The sequence below is a fragment of the Periplaneta americana genome, chromosome 12 (assembly GCF_040183065.1).
Source record: "Periplaneta americana isolate PAMFEO1 chromosome 12, P.americana_PAMFEO1_priV1, whole genome shotgun sequence".
Classification (NCBI taxonomy): domain Eukaryota; kingdom Metazoa; phylum Arthropoda; class Insecta; order Blattodea; family Blattidae; genus Periplaneta; species Periplaneta americana.
Window position 1 is genome coordinate 78665207 of NC_091128.1, and position 24115 is coordinate 78689321.

General features: G+C 35.5%; 1 long non-coding RNA gene across 6 annotated transcripts in view; it reads left to right on the forward strand.

Moving 5' to 3' along the window:
- The window catches only part of LOC138710589 (uncharacterized), a 250615-nt gene extending 233740 nt beyond the window's left edge, over positions 1-16875 (forward strand). For all 6 annotated transcript variants that reach the window (XR_011335273.1, XR_011335271.1, XR_011335270.1 and 3 more), the window contains one exon: positions 16615-16875. This is a non-coding gene — a long non-coding RNA (uncharacterized lncRNA). The remainder of the gene's footprint in view (positions 1-16614) is intronic.
- Positions 16876-24115: the final 7240 nt, after the last annotated feature.

Below are 24115 nucleotides of genomic sequence, written 5' to 3' on the forward strand. Positions count from 1 at the left end.
TCTTTAGTGATATAAATAATATTCAGTTATCAATGATATGATGTTATAATTTATATTTTGTTATCATTCTTTAGTGATATAAGTTCAATAATATTCAAGTTACCATGTATATTCTCTTATTGTTCTTTAGCAATATAAGTAATATAAATTTAATGTTAGCTTTGAAACAATACAGTTCCATAATAAGCTTACTTGTGTTAGTTTTTTCTTCTTATACTATCCTGTAACATAATAAAATGAAAAGAAGTAATGAGGATTTGAACCTGAGACATTGACATCACACTAGATGTTGCTGCCACTGCCAGATTTTGGCTATATACAACTGGCCCCTTCCCCACCCATCCAAAAACATCACTAAAGGTATGGTCACACGTCGCTACTTTTGCTGCGCAACTTTTGTACTGCAGCTGCAAAAGTTGCGTGTTGTGTTCACACATAAGCCAAAAGTAGCACGCTGCATGCTACTTTTCGTGCTCTGCAAAAGTTGCAATTGGAAGTTGCGAGTCTGTTCACATACAAGGTGTTACTTTTGCAGCCACAGTCTTGCTGCAGGTTTCCAGCCCCATGTTGACTTCTCAGTATACATTTTGTGGTTATGTTCGCATTATTATGAAACTCATGCGATAGCTTACTTATCTATTATTTGCTTTTCTGTCCTAACTAGTATTCAGAAATTGGCATTATTTTTACTATAAAGCTATTAAAACGCCCATATACTTAAATGATAACCAATAGCATATTCACGGAATCAATGTTGGCAACCCTTCTGTTTGAAACTACGCTACGGAAAATTAAAAAAATGAATTATATCGTCAGCAAATATACTCTGATTGTGTTGTACATTTAGTAATTGTTACAAATAATTTATTTTCATCACATCTACCATTAAAATATATCCAAACAATAAAAGTATCATTGGCACATATGGGTGGCAACACTGGTCGCAACCGCAGCAAAAGTTTCAACAAAACTGATATCAAAAATGCTGCAGCTGCGCGCAGCATGAAAAAGTAGCTGGTAGCAGGTTCGGCAGCCACAGCATTTTTGATATCGGTTTGTTGAAACTTTTGCTGCGGTTGCGACCAGTGTTGCCACCCCAATGTGCCAATGATACTTTTATTGTTTGGATATATATTAATGTTAGATGTGATGAAAATACCAGTAAATTATTTGTAATAGTTACTAAATGTACAACACAATCTGAGTATATTTGCTGATGATATAATTCATTTTTTTATTATCCATAGCATAGTTTCAAAGAGGACAGTTGCCAACATTGATTCCGTGAATATTCTGTTGGTTATCATTTAAGTATATGGGCGTTTTAATAGCTTTAGAGTAAAAATAATGCCCATTTCTGAATACTAGTTAGGCCAGAAAAGCAAATAATAGATAAGTAAGCTTTCACATGAGTTTCATAATAATGCGAACATAACCACAAAATGTATATTGAGAAGTCAACACGGGGCTGGAAACATGCAGCAAGACTGCAGCTGCAAAAGTACGAGTAACACCTCGTGTGTGAACAGACTCGCAACCTCCAATTGCAACTTTTGCAGTACTCGGGTTGCGCAGCACGAAAAGTAGCGTGCAAGCATGCTACTTTTGGCTTATGTGTGAACATGACACGCAACTTTTGCAGCTGTAGTACAAAAGTTGCACAGCAAAAGTAGCGACATGTGACCGTACCTTTAGTAATGTTTTTGGATGGGTGGGGGAAGGGGCGACACCCGGTCATATATAGCCAAAATCTGGCGGTGGCAGCAACATCTAGTGTGATGTCATCGGTACTCCCAATGTAGGAATTTCAAATTTATCTCCACTTTTGTGCTCTGGTGTGATTAATTGCACAGCGAGATCTGAACTTGTATATATTTAATAATGTACAATTGTATCGATATTTGTCGCCATATGCACTTCGTATCTGATGTTTTCATTACCATTCCAAGTCACAATATCGACATATAATTGGACCAAATTTTCCGCATATGGTTCTTAACTTGTGCCCCGTAGCTCAGTCGGATAAACATTGGAATTTAAATGTCAACGTCTCAGGTTCAAATTCTCATTACGTCTTTTCATTTTATTGTGTTACAGGATAGTATAAGAAGAAAAAAGTAACACTCGTCTTATGGAACTGTATTGTTTCAAATCTAACATTAAATTTATATTACTTACATCGCTAAAGGACAATAACAGAATACACATGGTAACTTGAATATTATTTTTGTCTCTAAAGAACAATAACAGAATATAAATGATAACTTGAATATTACTTATATCGCTAAAGAACAATAACAGAATATAAATGATAACTTGAATATTATATATATTGCTAAAGAATGATAACATAATATAAATAACTTCAATATTATTTTTGTCTCTAAAGAACAATAACTGAATATAAATGATAACTTGAATATTACTTATATCACTAAAGAACAATAACAGAATATAAATAACTTCAATATTATTTATATCACTAACGTTCGATAACAAAATAAAACTTGAATAAGGCTCGAACTCAGAACCTTCGAATCACTAAGCCAGTACTCTACCTCTGCTCTATGAGATGCAAATATCAAATTACTCCTGCTTAAACACAACAGTTCTGAAAATGCTTCAAGTATGATTCTACAAGTGCATACATCTTGTAACATTACCATGATCGAAAGTGGACTTAAAATATAGGCTATTCGCTGTTCACAAGTGCAGCCACTTTTCCCTTTAACAGTCCTATGTTCATCCCTGAGACATGCATCTTCAAGCCGGCCTCACCAGCGAATTCATACAATATATCGCGCTTTCTCTATTCTGGGTTGCAATAAGTACATTTTCCTTAGGCTACAAGTAAACAAAGCTGTAAATTTTATTACAGGCAACAATGAATGGGGCAGCCTGATTGAGTGCAAGATGTATTGAATACTCTACTCTTAAGCTGCATCTACACGGTTAGTTTTCCATGCACATACGTATGCAATCTGGGGAGAATATTGATATAATCATGTTTGAAATGCACATTCAATTAAGATGGATGCAGATTTTGTGTCTGCATTGTGCGCCATGTTCAACATCTACTTCTGTGAGTGATTGTAGGCCAGGACATACTGAAAGGTGATGTCAGTCCATCTCTCTATTAGAGTTAACATAATTTGCAGGATGGTGTCTCCATTATCCCAAAATGGAATATATATATTAAATATCAGTTGAATACTTAGGCCTACTTTATTCTCAAAATTGTATTTCAACACTCTGTACACACCTTGTATTTGCGATTATCTCCAATAGTGTACTTGCTGCCATTTTTAGCTTAAAAGGTCCACAACCATCAAACAAAAGAATTTTTAGTTTATTCACGGCCACCTACATCAATCTGCTGCTCGCTACATGGAAGGAAATTGAAGGAAATAACGCACAAGATACCCACCAATGTTGGGTAGCTTTCAATTGCTCCATGCACTCTCATTTTTAGTGGAAAAGAGCATGCACAATTGAATGTGTTTCACTTAATCTTGCACGCATTGCTTCAATGCTTAAAGTTAAAAGGAAAATTAAACCATGTAGATGCACCTTTAATGGCTGAAATTTGGACCAGTTTTACATGAACAATATCAAAGTTACAGAAAAACATTCTCTCAGATTTAATTTGTGAGTTTAGCTGTGTGCAGTAAATAATGTATTCATAATATATGATACAGTGCATACATACAGTCACAGGTGGTAAGAAAAGGGTGCTTTTAAGTTTGTAGCAAAAGAGGAAAATGATTCTCGGAACTGATAAGGGAATTTCTGCTATGAAACTCGTCAAAATTATTCATTCAGTAAAATATACATCATGCAAGTGAAGACAAAGAGGGAGTCTACATTTGCGCTCAAACCTCCTGACGTTTCGGAAAGCCAGCAACATGCGAGCGCAACGTTGTCACAACTACTCTCTCCATCACTACTACTCTCAGCGGCAGTACTTTTAAAACTGTGGAGCGTAACCCTTTACCTGAGGTTGGTTTGTTAGGAAGATGCAGAAGACTTAATAATAATAATAATAATAATAATAATAATAATAATAATAATAATAATATCGCATCGAATGAAATTAAAAGGCACAAAATATAGAAAAATTAGTTGAGTCAGATGTAACTCGCTGAATTTATATCAGTTTTGTAAGTTTTACTTTTATTAGGGTTAATAAAGTTGTCGAATAACACAAAGCCGCAGTTTGATCAAATAAATTGAATGATAGGATTATTTGAAATAGTAATTTTCTGTACAAATGAATTGATTGAATTGACATGGCCCTAAATAGCATTATGTCCATGCTGTCAGAGCACATTCTTACAAAAAAAGCGGTTATTATATGCCTGTGTTCTGTTTAAGGAAAATGATGAATTAATAAAACTTACCTTTTGTGCTGCAAATTTCTACTCCAGTGGCAGAGCTAATGCTGAGCCAACATCGTCGTTGTCAGCCCCTGACCATCAGTTTCACTGTCATCTGTGTCACTGTCTTCTTGTAAATTAATGACCACTGGTTCTAAAATGTTTTCCCGGCCTAACTCTTTAGTGAAATCTTCCTCTTGTAATTTCACCGAGTGTTTCACGCATTTTACCCAGTCCTCAATTGTCACATTATCAAGTTCCTTATTTACAAGTTCTTCCACATCCGACATTTTAAAGTTTTGTTGTTTCTAGCGAGCTCCCTTTTCACCTGGGCCCAAATTAGTTCTATTGCATTATACTGGCAATGATAAGGTGGGAGTCTTACCCCATTTCATTGGCCAGCTGATCAAGTTCATACATTTTTTCACTGCTTTTGAAAGGCAACACTTTTTCCAAAAGTTCTGACTTAGTTTTTGAGGGAGAAAAACTAACACCTTTACTTTTCAGCCATTCACTGATTTCATCTTTTTCGGAGGAGGTATTTCATGTTCTATTAATGCTAACGGAATGGTATGGAGCATTGTCCATTATAATTATACTCCCTTTCTCTAGATGATTTAGAAATCTGTTTAAGAACCAATCGTGAAATGATTGTGCCATCATTTCTTCGTGATAAACACTGGTTTTTTTGATCTGAATACCCATTTACTACCTGGAACGAAACCTGTTTCAGCTGATCCTACATGGCAAACAATAAGCCTACCTGCCTTTCCTAAAGGCACTTTAAGACCTCCATTTCTATTTGAGTCTTGCCAAACATATTTCAGAGAATAATTTTTGTTGACCCACGTTTCATCAAGGTAAAATGTGGGTCGAGTGTCACCTGATAATCTGATCATGTGCATTTTGCGCAGAAACTTCAGTCTTGCAGCAACAATATCATTCCGTTCCATTAGATATTTTCGCTCATCATTGGTTTTCCTGTAGCGGACTCCCAACCGATTCATTAATCTTTTAGTGGAAGAAACTGAACCTGAGTAATTAATTTTTTTTCTAAGCAGTACGATTAGTTTGTCAGCTGTCGGAAATTTTCCGTTATCGTAAAAAATTGTACGTTGTATGTCTTTTTGGAGGTCGTCTAGATTTGTAAATCTTTTAGGAACATTTATTATGCTTTCTAGGAGAATGAAACAATTTATCAGCACCCTGTGATTGCACTCTTTTAACTTCTCTGCATACACGGGACACTGTAGAGACACTTAAAGAACACGCCTCGGCAGTCAGTGCTTGACATTTTGAAAAGTTAAGATTTTTATGCATTTCTTCAGAAGAGTATTTCCTAAAGAAATTATAAACACTAAACACCATTTTCCGAATTTTACTGCCATATCCACTCGAGCCACCATTCCCACTTGTACTGGGCTCATTAAGAGACATATTAATGGTTTTGAGAATGCCAAATTGCCAACACATGAAAAAGATATTACATTACACTTTCATATACCGTACTGTAAACAGAGCCAACTGCACACAACACCATCAGAAATCGAACTGACATTTCAATTTAGTAGTCTCTCTTCTCTCCTCTCACAAAGAGATAACTCTGTTTATATTCTGAAGAGACCCTTTGTTTGAAGCTGTAAGTTTATGGTTCTCAAAATTCTTACATATGATAAACATTCCTTATTGCATCACAGCTGTATAAACATCATCCACTACTTCATTGCTGGATGTCAGCACAAAAGCAATGAGGCAGAGGCAACTGTGACGAAAAAATTGGAAATCTTACGAAATTACGATGAAAACAGTACTCTTAATCAGAAACAACTCTCTGATTCATAAGAAATTCCATCATCCACATTGAGGACAATAATAAAAAATTGTGACTTAATCCATGCATCTGGGAGGTCGGAAGGATGTAAGTGCAGGAAAGTGAAGTGTGATAAACATGAGGACTTGGAAACATGCACACGACAAATAACTATAAATTACTTTTTTCGAAAGAATTGAATACAGGACATATTGTAAATGTCTTTGACATACAGTACAGTAATTACATAATGGAGTAATAGTGTATTACATTTCATGAATCATGTATTTCAATAAAGAAAAATGTTAATAGATACTGTATATAAGTCAAAATTAGTATACCCATCTAATATGCAGTCCCGATTACTACGAGGTTTACACGCGGTCCCTTGAACAGCATCTTATCGGGATTTTACCGTATTAACCCATAAAATTGGAACCACTGGGGGTAGAAATGTGATTTTTGTTTCTATGTGTTCAGAAAGCATTAAACATTCATCATATATACATGCAGGGTCCCAACAACATACCAATTTTCTCAGCACACTTGTTATTTGATTTTGAGATTTCTAAGCGGCAGGTCTGCATAGCCCATATGTTGCATCGCAGCACTGCCGCTATTGGCTATCGCCTATAAACAGACACACCTGCAAACGTCAGGAGGTTTGAGCATCACTGTAAGTGCGGAGAAGTGGACGATTTCGTTCACGAATGGTTTAAATGTGCATGTGTAATGAGTCTATCGATGCTACAGGAATAAGGACGACAGAAAGCACGACAACTCAAGGTAGGCCTAGATTTTTCTGCTAGTATCCTTAAAAGAGGTGTAAATAGTATTTAAACAAGTATGAGAGATTTTTTTTTTTTTCACAAATTAATTACCAACTCAAACTAGGGCAAATATATAATTACGTGTTTATGATTTAACATTATTATTATAGTACATCAATTAAAGAAGGCATTGATAATGTAATAAAATAAGATCTGATCCCGTTAAATAAATGCCATAACTTTATTCCAATGGTCATCTGTAGTAATGGCCATTTTTTCGAAGAATGGCTAGTGGCTACTTTAGACAGGTCTTACTATATTATCAACCAATGCTTACCAATTTTTACAGATTAAAAAATTGTAATTACCTTTTTTATATTTATTGCAAATTATTTTGACACACTAATAATTTTATAGTGTCTTTTAACTTACTGTAAGTTCAAACACAAAACTGTATTCTCAAGTTGAGTTTAATTGCCTTTCTTGCTTTATTTCAACACTGGAATGAAAGTGAGTTTTTTAATAGGTTAGGCTTCATAAGAATGCTGCAGACATGGTGCTAAATCAAATAAAAGGTAATCAAATCATCTGCAGACAGAAACCATGTTCTTTCTCTAGCTGGCAAATTTCTTATGGCCTTAAGGCAGCTGTGGCTGATGAGAATATTAAATGTATGATTTGTTCACAAGTATTACGAGGAAAATGGTTGTGTAACATAAAACTGCATTATACTACATGTTACTCATGAAACATTAAAAGGTTAAGTGTTGTTGTTGTTGTCGTTGTCGTCATCATCATCATCATCATCATCATCATCATCATCATCATCATCATCTCTGTACATCGACCCTTTTTCAGTAGATGTATGAATAATGTGGTTAGCTCTTCAATTTGAACTCACAGATTTACTATGTGATGTCAAATGAAAGCTAGATGTAAGGACTTGACAAATGTTGAACTTTCAAATCTTTGCCAAAAAATAAATATCCGAAGCTTCATTTTTTCGCTTGCTCTGTTGAAGCCATGTTCGCTACGACTTCCTTTTGTGAAAAATTATTTTCAACAATCAAAATAGTAAAAACCAAATTTAGATCATGACTGACGGACAAATACCTTCGTAATCAACTACGACTGGCAGTAAGTGACATAATTCCTGATTTTTAAACTTCGTCGCAGAGACATTCTGAAGATAGTTAATTTTGAGTTGTGATATTGTTCATTTATTGTTCATTTCTTTCTTCTTTACACGTACTAAACATTAGTTTGTAGCCTTGTACTGTATAAAATTATATTTAAGTGCTTGACATAAGGAGAATGAAAATCCGTTAATAAGTCAGACAGTTGCTTCACTTCCCCTTCGGGTGTCCACCTCCCTTCATAGGTGCTATGCACGTTGCAGGTTACACAGTGGCTCGGCACACGATTACATTTTCGCCACCACTGCCTTAAGGTATTATGTATGCATCAGAAAATGTTCAAATAAATAGTGTAAGTAAAGTGATACATGAAGTTTCTCAGACAATAGTAGGATTATCACAAAGGAACATTGAAAAGCCTTGTACAAGAGAAGAGGTGAGCACTGTGAAGAATGGTTTTTATCAGAAAGCACGATTTCCTCTGTATATTGGAGCACTTGACTATATTATAATGTTCTTCACTAATTGTAAAATTAATTTGCATTTCTTTTCCCTGCCATTTTTAGCTTGGGCATTGCCCGTCTTGTCCCAGAATCGACCAACATAATTTTCGGTACATTAATGCAATAGTCCAACTCGACCATACCTAATTCTCGGTATGTTAATCCTACAGCCCAACTCGTCTCAGGTGTGTAAGAAGTGAAACCAGGTAAAGATAAAATATTCCCTTCCACTTTGTGCAGACTTGGGACTGCGGAACTCTTTTGCAGGGTGGTGTCGTTAAAAATTTTGTCTTTCATGAGCAAAATAGTGTCCATTTTATAAAAAATGCCATAAAATAATTAAATTACTTAAAAATTAATAAAAGTCAAATGCTTAAAAGTAAACTAGGTCTCATTTAAACTCTAATTATGCGACATTATCCGTATGAACTGCAGGCATATTTCCCATCCTTATACTTACCAGGTTCTTTTCTGATAAATCCAACTTTTTGCGGATATGAAGCAGATGTTTAAAAGGATCAATTATGCTGTTACATTTAATATAGGTATCTGATTGAAAGTCAAGTAGAGCTTTATGAAAGTGACTTTGAAAGGATGTTGAGAGTAGAAAACATTGACAAGGTGTGAGTGAAAGGATTCACAAGCACTGTAGTTATGGTCAGTGCATCAGAAAAATCAGTTCATATTGTCTGTGGGAATAAAGAAAACGGAAACAAATAAGTGTTCGTCAAATACTATTCAAATTTTGCTATCTTTCGTAAGGTTGCCAATAGTTGGTGCATGAGAATTGGTTTACTCTGTGAACATTTCACAATCGTGTATACAAGTAATTGGAATTGGAAATATATTTAAGCCGGAACGAGATAGGTTTCTGGATTAACAAAACATATTTCATTAGGGGACGAGACAGGTTGTTTATATTTACAGACCAGGGACGAGAGATGTTTTACAGTTTGCTTGTTCTCCCCCCCCCCCTCCCCCATTAAATTAAATTATATTTTATTTAAAACCGGTGACCATTTGCCTACGAGCTAAAAAATCAAACTGATTTCAGCCTTTTGTTTTTTTTTTTATTGTTGCATCATAATTCAATAATATGAATATATTGTCAGACCATCAGATCTGTGCACCTTTAGAGCTGTTGTCGTTTTTGGAAGTTAACGCCTTCACTCACTCCATTCCACCAGCTTTCCTCCCACCATGTCAAACAGCAGGCCACGAACGTTGCCGAATAGAGATGTTGCCAAACTTCCGTCAAGCAATGTCATGTCTCTTGAATATTGCTTATTAATAATTCGAGGTTAATTATTAGGCTACTTATTTAATTTAAGTAGGTCTAATGGTGCTGATTGCTTCTACGATTATGTGGAGATAATTATGTGATTACAGTGGATATTTGTTGGTTAAATGGAAATTACGTGAAGGGAATCTATTTCGTTTTTATTTAAAGAGAAATGTTTTCGTCATAAATACTTCTCCTTCACCTCATTATCTTATTTTGTTATGTTTGGAACGTGATCTTGAAGTCCTAATAAAATTAAAAAATTGTAGGAATGAATGAACACATAGTCATGTACCTCTTTCTTTCTCATCTGGGCTAGCGACCGGCTGTTGCGAAGTTATAGGGAGCGCCACCGATTTTGGCATGTGAAATAAGTAATGGGAAACTTAAGTGCGAGTGTCTAACTTTTGTAGCAGTTTATAGGCGATAAAGCTGGCACTTGTGATTGGCAGATTGTTGATGTGACGCATATTTAGGAGGTACCATTCTCAGCTGCAGTGGCAACAGAAACTCACTGACTGGACACTGTACTCAAGGACACACCGCAGGAAAGTTAAGTGCGAGTATCTTACTTTTGCCACAGTCTGGGCAGCAAGACTGACAGCTGTGGTTGGCAGATTGCTGAAGTGACGTGTATAGGAGGTGGTACCATTTTCAACTACATATCAATAGATGCTCGCAGACTGTGCATTGTACTCAAGGACACGTGCCAAAAACCCTGGAGTCTGCAATACTACATGCTACGGTCTTATTTACATACTATATAACATGACATACTGATAATGTGCAGGAGTTCTAATTTATGCTTATGAAAATAATTTACATATTTACAAAAGACCAATGATGTTTCTCTCTCACCTTGGAAATTTATTGCTTCTCTCGTAACCTTCAATAATTTCTTCAAAGTCGGAAGTTCTTTCTCCATGGTATACAATTCTTGTATCTTTCTTCTTAAAATACATCGGTTCATATCATCTACAAGAATTGAAGGTTCCATGGTCTGTTTTTCCCTGGTGATTCTAGCTTTTCATCTCGTGCACAGACTCCCTCTCTCCTGATTTTCTTTATTAGGCACTCTGACCTGCCTATATAAATTATAAATTACATAAGAATGTTGTATTATATCAGTATTAGTTAAGTAAGTAATTTTAATACGTAATCAACTGAAATAAAATAAGCATCACCTGTGATCGCAAGTCGACCTGGTTGGCGAGTTGGTATAGTGCTGGCCTTCTATGCCCAAGGTTGTGGGTTCGATCCCGGACCAGGTCGATGAGATTTAAGTGTGCTTAAATGTAACAGGCTCATGTCAGTAGATTTACTGGCATGTAAAAGAACTCCTGCAGAACAAAATTCCGGAACATCCGGCGACGCTGATATAAGCTCTGCAGTTGCAAGTGTCGTTAAATAAAACATAACATTTATTTATAATCGCAACTGCACTTTTCGTTACGTGATATATAGGAAATCTATTTGTTCTCTTCGTCGAAAAATACCATTACTTGCTTAATAATATTTTTTTCACCACTCCGTGCTACTGCATTCATGTTGAGTTGACAACACTGGATTGCAAGTGCAAATAAACTGTCCCGCAAGAAGGCTCAAAATTGTGAATAGTGGAGGAGAGAAAGGGAGAGAGATAAGAATGCAGGGAGAGAAATGAATTACTGAGGCTGAAAAGGAATTAGGGTTCAGTTCGCTTATCTTATGGGGGCACAGATCCAATGATCCGACAGTAATGAACATTATTTAAGAATAAAAAAGGAACTAGAATAAACGTAAATAAGAACTACAGTTTTCATATGAGTCCATAAAACGAGTTATCAAAAGGAAAATTAACAGTAATTATCACACTAATTCTCCAAGTGAACATAAAAATTCAAGATGGAACAATTTAGTACAAGATTTAAAATCCATTCCTGATCTACCATGAAAGTCTGCTGTGGCCATGTTCGGACTAATTACTGGTCATGACTGTCTTACAAAACATCTACATCGAATCGGCTTATTGGACTCTGCAAAATGTTTATTATGCAGTAAAGAAGATGCCATGGACATGGAACATTTAAAAATCTGTGAATCTCTGGAAAATTTTATGGACCTTAAATCTAAATATTGGGAAGCAAGAAGGCGAATGACTTCACTATTAAATATTGAGCATTAGACACACACACTATTTGTTTTGTAAGATATTGAATAAAATATTCATCTTAAATACAAAATAAGATAATATAAATGATTTATTAACAACAATTAGTATAATTACAGTAATAAACATGTAATCTGGAACACAGGATTACCAACTGAATAGTTTAAACTAATCTGACTTCAACAGTGTGTTGCAAATATGGAGCATGGTTTAAGCCATGGATTACATTTCAAGTAGTTTAAAAGCTACTATTGAGAATATGGCCCTAAACATAACAAAAACAGCCTACTGGACTTGGCTTCTTCAAATATTACAGATATTAAAGCCAGCCTCTCCTTTCGTTCAAGAGTATCGCAAGATAAGAACTATAGGTATAGTTTTGTTGAGAGCCATACCCTTAAAATTTTCCTCATGTCAACAGTTGTTTATACTTGGAATTAATCTCTAGGTAATTATCTCAACTTTTACCCTGCTTTATACAACTATCATTGGTCTACATTTACCAAGAAAACGTTGACAAAGCAGTGACTTAATTTAATATAACTTTAGTAAATATAGGTCAACAAAATCATGTTTATGTAACAGTTAATATACAGTTTATAAGATCAGGCTCATCAACAGTTCAAAAAATTCTAGTCTCCATATTGTTGTTGTTTAGTCAACTGTCCGAGACAGGTTTGAACCTCATAAGTGACACCCCTCCATTGCATACAATCACCGATTAGCTACATATACACTAATCAGTAGGGAGCGGATTCCTATGTAATTAAATATTCTTTTTGCATGTGATAAAACATAATTAACAAAGTTAAAAATTCCGAATATGAAGTTTCAAGTTTAAAACCCGAATTTTATTTTACATTTCACAAAAAAAAAATGAAAATACATATTTTCAGGAAATCTATTATAAACACACAAATCTTGGAGATTTTTACTTAAATAATTTTTTTACAAGAACTTTTAAATATTTTAAAACTAAATCAATCATATCACTCAGAAGTACGTTATCTTTTTAAGAATTCTTGGTTGCTTCATGTTTCCAAGCGCTGTGTGGTGTATCCGTGATATTTTTGTAATAGTTTCGCCTTAAGTTCTAAGAACTGCTAGGCAGCATATCAGTGTGGAAAAGGAGGAGAGATCTTGCAACACATAATTAGGAATGTTTATTGTTGCTGAAGATGATTTCATTCCACGCTTTGTTTGTGAAACACAACAGACAAGAGCTCGGGTATAAACATTATTTAATTTAAACAAATCTCTCGGTTCTTGCTCATGCCTATCAAGTAAGGCAATAGGCCTACATCTTGTTGTGATTCCCTGTTATCGGGCCATAAGCATAAGCTGCGTAGTGTAGATGTAGTGGCGTCACTATAGGAAGCTTTTCCCCGACATTGTCAGTCAGTAGCTAGAAACATTTACATTAAGACGTGTGTCTATTATCCCCTTAAGATGCCTAAAATCAAATTGAGATCGCGTCTTCAGCAATATGTAGATAAATTTAAAAACATTTTGCTACCGACAGAAAGTGTTATTTTGCCAACTGTGTAGTAAATCAGTAAGTGCAGATCAACACTCTCGGGTAACCCAACATTTGACTGGAAACAAGCACATTGCCGCTGCTTCACATGTGCATTCACAGCAAGTACTAATAGGTGGACCAGCTTCTTCCAACAGAGGACCATCAAAGTGTTCCCAATATTACTTAGATTTATGCAGAGCATTTGTTGCAGCCGATATTCCACTCCATAAATTAAATAATGTGGAACTTAAAAATTTCCTGACTAAATACATCAACATCGAACCTCCTGAGGAATCGACATTAAGGAAACATTATCTTCCATAATGTTACAAGGAAACTTTACAGAAAATTCGGTCAGTGTGTGAAAGTGAAAAACTGTGGATGAGCATTGACGAAGCAACCATTCAAGTGATAGAAAAGTAGGAAACGTTGTTGGTGTGTTGAAGAATGACAAAACTGCTTGTGAGCATTCGTCTTTGCTAGCATGTAAAGAAATGCCTGCAGCAAACCATGTCACAGTAGCTAGATTATTTAACGAAGCTATGCATTTACTATGGGCGAACGGGGTGAAGCATGACAATGTGTTACTCCTACTTACAGATGGTGCAGCATGTATGAAAAGAGCAACAGAAGGCCTTATAGTGAGCTTTCCAAAAATGATACATGTAACATGGTGTGGTCCATGCTCTACACAGGTTATGTGAAACTATGCGAGCTCTGTACCCCAAAGTGGATAAGTTGGTGTCAAATGGAAAAAAAGGTATTTGTTAAATCACCCTCAAGAATTGATGTGTTCAAACAGAAATATCCAGATCTTCCACTTCCTCCTTTGCCCATAGTCACATACTGGGGTACATGGCTAAGTGCCGTTGTATATTATGCAAACAATTTTGAAAGTTTTGCGTCTGTTGTGAATGAGCTGGACGAAAACGATGCTTCGTCCTTCAAGATTTACTGAAAGATGATTGTTTAAAAAACGATTTGGTTTTCCTATCAGCAAATCTAAGCTTTTTGTGTGACACCATAAAAAAACTCGAAACATCCACAAACCTGTTGTCTGAAACAGTTAGGGAGGTGCGTGCCGTGGAAATTAAACTAGACTCGCTACCAGGTTCAGAAGTACAAGTACTAAGGGACAAATTCCAGAATGTGTTTGGGAAAAACAGTGGATATAAAAAAATGTGTAAAGTTGCTCAAGTATTGGAGAATGTGCCTGTAGGTGAAATTGACGGTATATGTGTTTGTGACATTGCTCTCTTTAAATATGCACGTCTGTCGTCCTGTGATGTGGAAAGATCGTTTTAACAGTATAAGTCGTTGTTCAGAAATAATCAACATGCGTTTGTGATGGAGAATTTGGAGATGACCTTTGTTGTTCACTGCAATTCTCAGCTAACTACTAGCAACTGATACTGAAATGTGGTTGGTGAGTACCTAGTAACATTTTTTTTTTTTTTCAAGCTAAGTAAGGTATTTTTGTCATATTGAAAAAAAAGATATATATTTTTTTATTTTTAGCAAATATTTTCGCACTTTTTAGCACATAAAAAATAAGTATATTTAAATTTTTTAGCACATAAAAATCCGCTCCCTACTAATCAGACTTCAGATGCATACAAACAGTTGTACTTCCTCTGACGTATCGTCAAGTGAGATGTACTGTCTGATATTAGATGTACAGAGCATTTGCCTACAGGTGGGGCCAGGAAAGCAGCATGTGCTGATATGCCGCTTTGTGCGCGCAGTTGTTGAGACACGCTCAACAATCAAGGTCGACAAGTTATCAGTTGTAAGCCAGCTGTTGCAGTATTTAACACGTACAGTGAAGTTTCTTGACACAGTCGCTTAAATATTCAGCATGTGTGTAAAATTTGTTAACAATGCAAAACGCAAAAGTCACGCTTGAACAGAGAGTTTTTATGTATGATGCATATGTGAAAACAGAGTCATGGAGACAGGTGCATAGGCAATTTGAAGTGAAATATCCGGGTGCTCCAATTCCAGGTAGAGAAACTGTTAGACGTCCTGTTAACAAATTAAGGACAACAGGGTCGCTAAATGCTACAATTCCTAAGCGAAAATGAAGAGTATTGACCGAAGAAAAAATTGATGAAATCAGTGCATCATATACACGCTCTCCTAATAAATCTCTAAGACGTGATTCACAGGAAGTTAGTGTTTCAAAAACATCAGTCTTTACTGCTAAACTTTTAAAATTAAAACCCTACAGACTGCAGTATAGAAAGTGAAAGAGTGGAAGCTTACGGATAGATGATTCCCGCAAGTGACACCACGGGCAGGCTGCTTTCCTGGCCCCACATGTAGGCGAACACTCTGTACATATCAGCCACAACCTCAATCAGAGGTAGTCTGCATATTAATAATAATGATTTATTTTAACTGACAGAGTTAATGCCATTCGGCCTTCTCTTTCATTCAACCAGTATCATATAAAAATTATACATTACTATAAACAAAACATAATTAATATTATAAAATACCATATCATGGATGTAAACTGTCTTTGTGGTAGTTGTGTGTATGAATGTTTAAAATCTTTGCCTCATTCAGTTTGTACTGTTCAGTGCAACAAGACTCAACTTTAGGACCTCCGCTACTTACAATGTTCATAGACAAAATCTGTCAAACTGTTGGTTCTGAATGTTTATTATTTACCAACAATCTAAAAAAATTTTCACACAATAAAAAATATTGCTGTCAATTTCTTTGACTTGAAACAGGCTCACTATCGTAAGTTGATCTGATTAGAACGGAATAAGAAAATAGATACATTTCCAAAAATAATATTATAACCTATACTAACATATCTACGCTCTTCAGCTTCACTACAATTCAAACCAAATCAACAGAACAGATGGCATTCTCAAAGATCTTTGTGTAATCTTTGACTGTAAACTTTATTTTCATAAGCAAGAAGATATGCAATTAAATATTGCATATTGCATATTTCTCTATACCTAATTCACTATAAATACTTTACTTCTCAGAAGTCAGATGGATACTGTTAAGTACTGTAACAATAATAATACTAACTTTCCCTAATTACAGGCCCTCTTGAACTTGCAGTCAGCATAATCCAGGATTACCATGAAGACGTCACACAAAAGAGCAAGATAAGGAACAGATATCCAGTCCTGTAGAATAAAGATAAATCTCTTGTTCACACCGGGAATTGAGCCACAGACACTGTCTGCAGAGCCATAACTGCGGACTATTATCGTTGTTTGCTCAATTATTATTTAATTTGCTGTTCTTTAACACTTCAATATCAATAATAATCGTATAATAAATAACAGTATATTTACGGGACATAGCCTATTTATTGTACTCATTCTACCTGTCTCCCAATCATACAAAACTTTGTCAAATTCCATGAAACATTACTGTAAGAGTTTACAAATATTCTGGCTACTTTTATAGGTATTGGTGTAACTGCACCGCAGATTAGTTATTTCCAAGAAATATTCTTTATATTGCAGTAGTATGAAAGAAACATCTTGCCAAAAGACCAGTATTATTATTATTATTATTATTATTATTATTATTATTATTATTATTATCATCATCATCATTATCATTATTATTATCATTATCATTATCATTATTATTATTATTATTATTATTATTATTATTATTATTATTATTATTATTATTAAAGGAAGGCTGCAAAGGGTATTTGTCGAATACAGGGGGGAGAGCCATTAGTCCTTCCCATTGAAGGCTTTAAGGTACCAACCCAGACAAATATCCAATGTCCCATCCCTACCTTCCCGTAGTACAGCTGTTAGTAAGCATAATTTTACAAGCTGAGCTAAAAGGAGGGGCTACTCATCAGTTAGCACTGGTCAGCTTGATGAGTTAATGATCGAATTTGGTACAATTTTCCTCTATTCAATACTTAATTCCCTCTTTACCCTTTCCTATCCAGTCCTCTGAACTCTTACTTTCTTCGACCCCGATAGTATTAGAGCATTCGAGGCCGAGAGGTTCATTTCACTTTCCTTCCTACCCTTTCTACTTTTCTGTTCCTAGTGCTGACCTGCTATGGCACTAAAATCGTCCTCCAGTGGCTTAAGGAGGGAAAGCTGGTGATCAACAAGATCTCCCAACTAGATCTAGTAGACCCGTCGACCAACAGCAGGATGTGTAGATGAAGAAGAAGGCATTTTTTTGTGCTCTAAATTTCGTGCTATTTCTTTTTCTTTGTGGAAAATTAACCAACATCTGATTTCTTATTTTCCATCACATCCTTATATTTGAAGCCTATACCTTTATCTGCGGTTCATTCTATTTCAGTGGATGTTTTCATAAAATAAGGAAATGTAGCCAACATTGAACATGATTTCTGCACTTTCCACATGAAGCAGCAGTGGGCTGGAAGCACTACGTCATTATATGTTGATGCCTAACACCAAGTTCACTTGCTTTTCACCTACATTTGACTTTGTCAAGGAAAACATAAATATTGTCTCTGAATACGGATCCAGAACTTTACTTCATATGACCTAACTTTTGACTTGAAGCCAAAGGGAAGTGACTTCGTGAATACGACCCATAAACTCTTAAAGTATCATTCCATCGTAGCTAAAATAAGTGATTATAATTACAGGTAACATCACTACTGTATGCAGTAAAATGGCTTTTGTTTACAGCATATGACCTAAAGTTGGTAAAATTGGCTCTGCAGCCTGTTATGCTGGAAAAGCTGAGTATATCTAACCTGATAAGGCCTCTTCTCTTTATTGGAATGTAGTCATGCCACTGTCTGGTGGCCCACCTTCAGGAAACTGAAGGAACCCAAATGAATGCTCTGGCCCTATTTCTGCTTCTTTTCCAGCATACTGCTGTCACACACACTTCTGATGCTATTGCAGAAGTCTTGCAGCAATCTACAAAATGAAATTTCTTATTCAGAAAATACAGATTAGTTATATAAAGCTAGTATAGTAGTCCAAAAAATAGCTGGACGAAATTTTCTAGGTCTAAGAAAAGCAGATTTGCGCATGCACAGGAAGGCCTCAGCTGAGTTCACACGAGAATATGTTTTTAAAGGGTTTTGTCTTAATAGTTTAAATCTAGATATGCACTTATAAAGGGTAAATCATTCCTTTCCAACATCCTCTATTGTAACAAAGCTGAATAGTGGTATAAAACATCAATAAACTGTCCATTATAGTAGGTTTGAAATGACCCTCCAGTCATTCTTGATAGCATTCTTTTAACACTTACCTATCACTATCAGTTATTTCAGTGAAATAGTTAACATCTTCACTGTATTAATATTTAATTTGTGTAGTTACTGTAATTAATTATTATTCTTGTATGCATAATATTATTGTGTGTTCTTGGCAACCCAGGATGCTTGGACAGATGTTTTTTTTTTTTTTTTTTTTTTTTTAATAAATTATATATATTCTCTGATTGATTACTTTCGATGTCGTTTCCATCCTCTGAATTCTAGGTGATGGAAACGACATTGAAACTATTCAATCAGGTAAAATAACATCACACATTAGACATTAACACAGTGAAGCTATTTATTTAATAGTTGCTTCAGAGACATATTTACGTAGGCGAGTGTCCGTAAGACTACAGAGTGGCTAAGAGCCGGAGCTTTCGCTCTGTAATCTTTTCGTCATGAGTTCGAATCTGCATTGTCACAAAATTATTTAATTCTATTTTTCAGCTTATCTATGTAGTAAAATCATATTACCGGTAATTTATTTAGTAATAAAGTTTAGCTTACCTAGGATCCCTCTAAACATTTCATATTTATGTCGATTAGTTTTAAGGCAGCAAATACATTTTGTCTACGGAAAGATTATTATTTTTTTTGTTCCTACAGAATACATCTGTTATGGTAACAATTAATATTCGCTCCAGTGCCGGGGATCGAACATATTACTCTGGAATCCCGGCCACCAAGTCACTCAACTGAGTGTGCTTCTTGTACAGTGCGTTCGCTTCCCCCTGCAGTCGGGCAATGAACAGCAAGCACGCAGAGCAGCAATAATATAGCCTACCAACGTGCTGCCACCCGAGCTTAAGAATCACTCAACAGCTGTCCATCATTTTGCAGTCAGCTGACCTAAGTGCGTTCTGTTTCAACAATCAGTTTGCTTTACTGGAGCGCTTTAAAAAAACGCCTCAAGGCCACGCAAGTAGTGAACTTCAGCGTGTGAATGGAAATTTTATCAGAAGATGTCAAGAATGCATCAATGCAGATGGACACCACTTTCAGCATCTTTTGTAACAAGGTTAGTACTCAAGGATAACAGTAAATGAGTAAGATAAGCTTGAGGATTGATACTTGTCGCTAACTAATGCTCCACGCTTGCTGACCGGCTGCAGGGGGAAGCGAACGCACTGTCTAGTGGCAATTGACTTAATATAACATGTAAACATACATGCCCAACTGGGAGTCAGGCCACAAAGGGAAAAAAAAACACTGGAGGAGAGGGGTTCGATCCGGTGCTGTGGATTGGACTTCGGCATAGCTCAATGGTGACAGCGCTTCGTACATAGAACAAAGGACCCGGGTTCATTTCCTGGTGCCGGAGCGAATTTTTCTCCCCTAATATTAAGTGGATTTTGATTTACAGGACTGAGTTCAATAAGTGAATTATTGTCTGTTGTGTTTCCTACATCTTAATACGATTTATTTTACGTCATTAAGCAGTGAAATAACATGTGTTTCAAACTAAAATAACCTAAGCACGACTTCTTTTTTAAATTTATGTCTTCAAACTTTTATGGTGGAGTAACAAGGTTCAATCATCATGATGAAAAGACGTTAACTACAATGCATTATGCTAGGTCACCCACAGAGTTCTCAGGTTCAAGTCAATTGCAACCTATGGATTTTTTCTTTTAAAGGTAAGTTAGGTAATGCATGTTCTAAAATTAAAGTCATACATCATTTTAGGCACTGACATGGGAAACTAAGAAGGAAAATATTGTTTAAAAAAAAAAAAAAAAAAAAAAACATAACTGTGACATAAAATAAAATCATAATCTTCTATAACTGAAATAAAATGATTAAAAAATAGCAACATTTTTAATAGAAAGTTCGTCTTTCATGTAATTGGGTGACTTCCCACAATCCTTGGGACATGAACATATCATGGGTCTATTTGAAATCAATTCTTAACTTTCTGCCAGGGCATTAATTAAATTAAATTAAATGCCGTAATTCATTGCCTTGTTGAATGCTTACAATTTCGGAATGTATTTGCATTATGTGAAGAAAAGCACATATTCTCATGAAAAAGAATGACGACAGAACAATTATCAAGAAGACCAGCACCTGCTGCTAGAGTGTTAGCTTTTCATGTGAAGAGCAAATGTGAAGTGTCGTTTTAAATCTTATTAAATGCAGAAAAACAAATTTTATAGAAAATGTGGAAAACGTTTCATGGCTAAGATAATGGAAAAATTTTTAATATCTTAATGGCTTTCTAGGTATTGTGAAATTACACCAAATGTAATAAACACTGGCACTGATTGTTTAATCTAATGCAAGATATTGTCAATTAAAGTTTGCACTTATTACGTTTTGCACCGACACAATGAATTTAATACGTTTTGAAGCGATTTTGTCACATAATAGATTTGCATCTATAAACCATGTTGAATTGTGCCTTGTCATTAGACAGTTTTTCTGCGGCTTTTACAGGAGCATGTTAGGTAGGATGATACCAGTGGCGTAGCGTCAATGTAAGCTAAAAAGCTCAGCTTCCCCAGTTAATAATAATTTCATAATAAACCTGCAGTCTATGGACAAAATTATTTATTAATTTTAATAGAATTTATATTTACGTGTTAAATATTGTGATGCAGCAGCTCAGGATGATTTGTGATGCAGCAGTAAACAAGAAGCCTGCACACACCAGCTTCCAAGCAGACTGGTTTCTTTCACTCATTCTTCTGTGTAACCCACCCCGCAGATTTTCCATCCCTTTCTAACTTAACTATCCTGGTCGCAAGAAGCTAGGTTTCACATTGAAAATAAGTAGTTTCCGAATTATCCCTTTTCGTCAGTTGTGTTGAGTTGAAGTGTTAGTGTGCATTGTGGCTGATATAATAAATAATGAGTGAAATAACAGTTCCTGACACCAATTTACTTGAATTTTTAGGACAATTCTATTATCAAGACTGACTTACGAACAAAAGTGTGATCTAAAAAACAAATGACCAACTCGCTTGCTGTCAATGAAGAACACAACCAAAAGACAGATGCATACTTACGTAATGATACTAATACTGTATCTATTGACCATTAATATTGTGATTTCTCTAAGTGTGACAGGGAGTGAGCTAATGTTATACGTATACATGTCTATTTGTTAGAGATATGTGTAAACCGTGAAATCATATTTTACTATGTACCATTTGAGGTCATGCCTTATTGTTGTTACGAGGTTCCACCAATCTTCGACTGCTGACTTGACATTGACTACTATTTATTTTAAGACTATGTTTTTGTAATACGTTTTCTCATATTGCATGAAAGACAACTTGAATTAGCTTCCCTGCTCAAGATTTCATGCTATGCCACTGGATGATACAACAATAGTTTTTATTGCTTTCTGCTGGAAAAGAATGAAAAGGAACGGCGAGTTTCGTACCTGCAACCCTTCGGATCGCGCTGCCTAAAGAGGCATACTTTAGATCTTGCGGCCATCAGGGTTGATCTCTAACTCACATTAAATATAAATTTTGGAGAAACTGCACCTAGTGTCCCGCAAGAAATTTTTCAAAGTCCAATGATGAGACACTGCGCATGCGCAAGACACAGACATGTAGAGGAGCTACCACACCATAGATAAAGCTAGTGCACTAACAGTAACATGTACTTAAACCGTTTTAGGAGGTACATTTCACAATAGCTCAGGATCAACATTACAAATGGCGGCAGTTATATTGCATCGTTTAGGGGCGTTTTCTCCAAAGTTAGTTAAACTTGGGATAAATTAAACCCGTTCAACTTTACTATTAAGTTTAAACATGCTTCCATTTTCTCCATAAATTTCTGGCAGCCCATCCGTTTAAAGTAATGTTGGCACCAGATGCTCATGGCTTCTCATGTGTTGGCTACACTGAACAACAACAACAACAACAACTAGCCAATCAGAGCCAAGATTACTGATGGCGCGTCTTATACGTTTTCAACTTTTCAACATGTCAGCTGTTTACAGAGAATTGATGCTATAATAAAATCAACGAGAACAAAGAAGACATACATCTACTAGTTTCACAAATAAAATGGTAAACTTTAGCGGTCCCTGCTTAGGTTGTTCTTGCACGCATGCAAGTACAACGGGATTCAAAAGCACTGCCATAATAAAAGAAGGCTGACGGTTTTATGTATGCAATTGACGGCGTAGTTTACGAAGCCGATACTAGAGTCGCATAAAGAGCATAATTATATTAATTTGTCTATGGTTATAATTACACAATGAACGTCTGTCACTTTAACCTCTCCTCAACGGTTCGAACCCCGAAATTAAATTATTCTTTATTATAGGTATAATACAATTGCTCGAAAAAAATCTAAAAACATGTATACACAATGAACCTCTCCCTTTAAATCTCAGTTTCCAGTTTGAACCCAGTGACTGCTATATTTTCCGAGTTCGGGCCCCGAAAATTAATTACTTTTATTGGGGGTATATTTCAATTGCTGTAAAAATATAAAAACTTGTATACACAATGAATCTCGCCTTTAAATCTATAATTTTAACCCAGTGACGGCATTATTTCCTGAGTTGTAGCCCAGAAATTTGAAGTTATAATTTATTAATAGCATTATGAACGATTAAAAAAAAAACGTCAAAAATTGCATACACAACGAGTCAGTAACACACAATATCACTACACACTTCTCATCCTCTGCTCTTTAATATTATATGTTGGCTCTGAGAAGAGCCGTTGTTTCTGCTGCACTGGATTACACAGGGTAGCATGCTGCAATTTTATCCAGCAACTACGAGGGTAAAGCAGTAGTTACCAATACACAGATTAGTAATATTGGTCAATTTCACTAGTTCATAAGTGATTCTGTTTCTTAAATTAGCTGATTATACTAGTATTTAACAGGAATATTGCTACAAGACTCTAAAGATTGGTGATTTCTATTTTATCAGTTACCAGTGATAACCTTTCTCAGATAATCAAAACAAAATATTGTAGTCATTTTTTTTTAATATGTGGTTTACTGGTTGCGATGGAAGTTGAAGTTGTTGTGAGAAGAGCTAGAACTATATCGAGAAAAAACAATTATTTCTTTATAGGACAACTGTTTGAATATAATGAACGGTTTAGGTAAAGTGCCTAAAAGCTTGAAGAGTTGTTAAATATAGTGGGACCTGCCATAAACAGACAAACAAATAGAAGTCATGCATCACCAACAAAGCTTCAAATACAAATTGCTCTACAAATTGGGATGTTGATATTTTCCAATGACATCGGGACCTTCTGTCCTAGAACTGCAACACTTGCAGAATTTTTTCCCAATAATCTAATACCAATAATCATCAAGGGCAGTAAT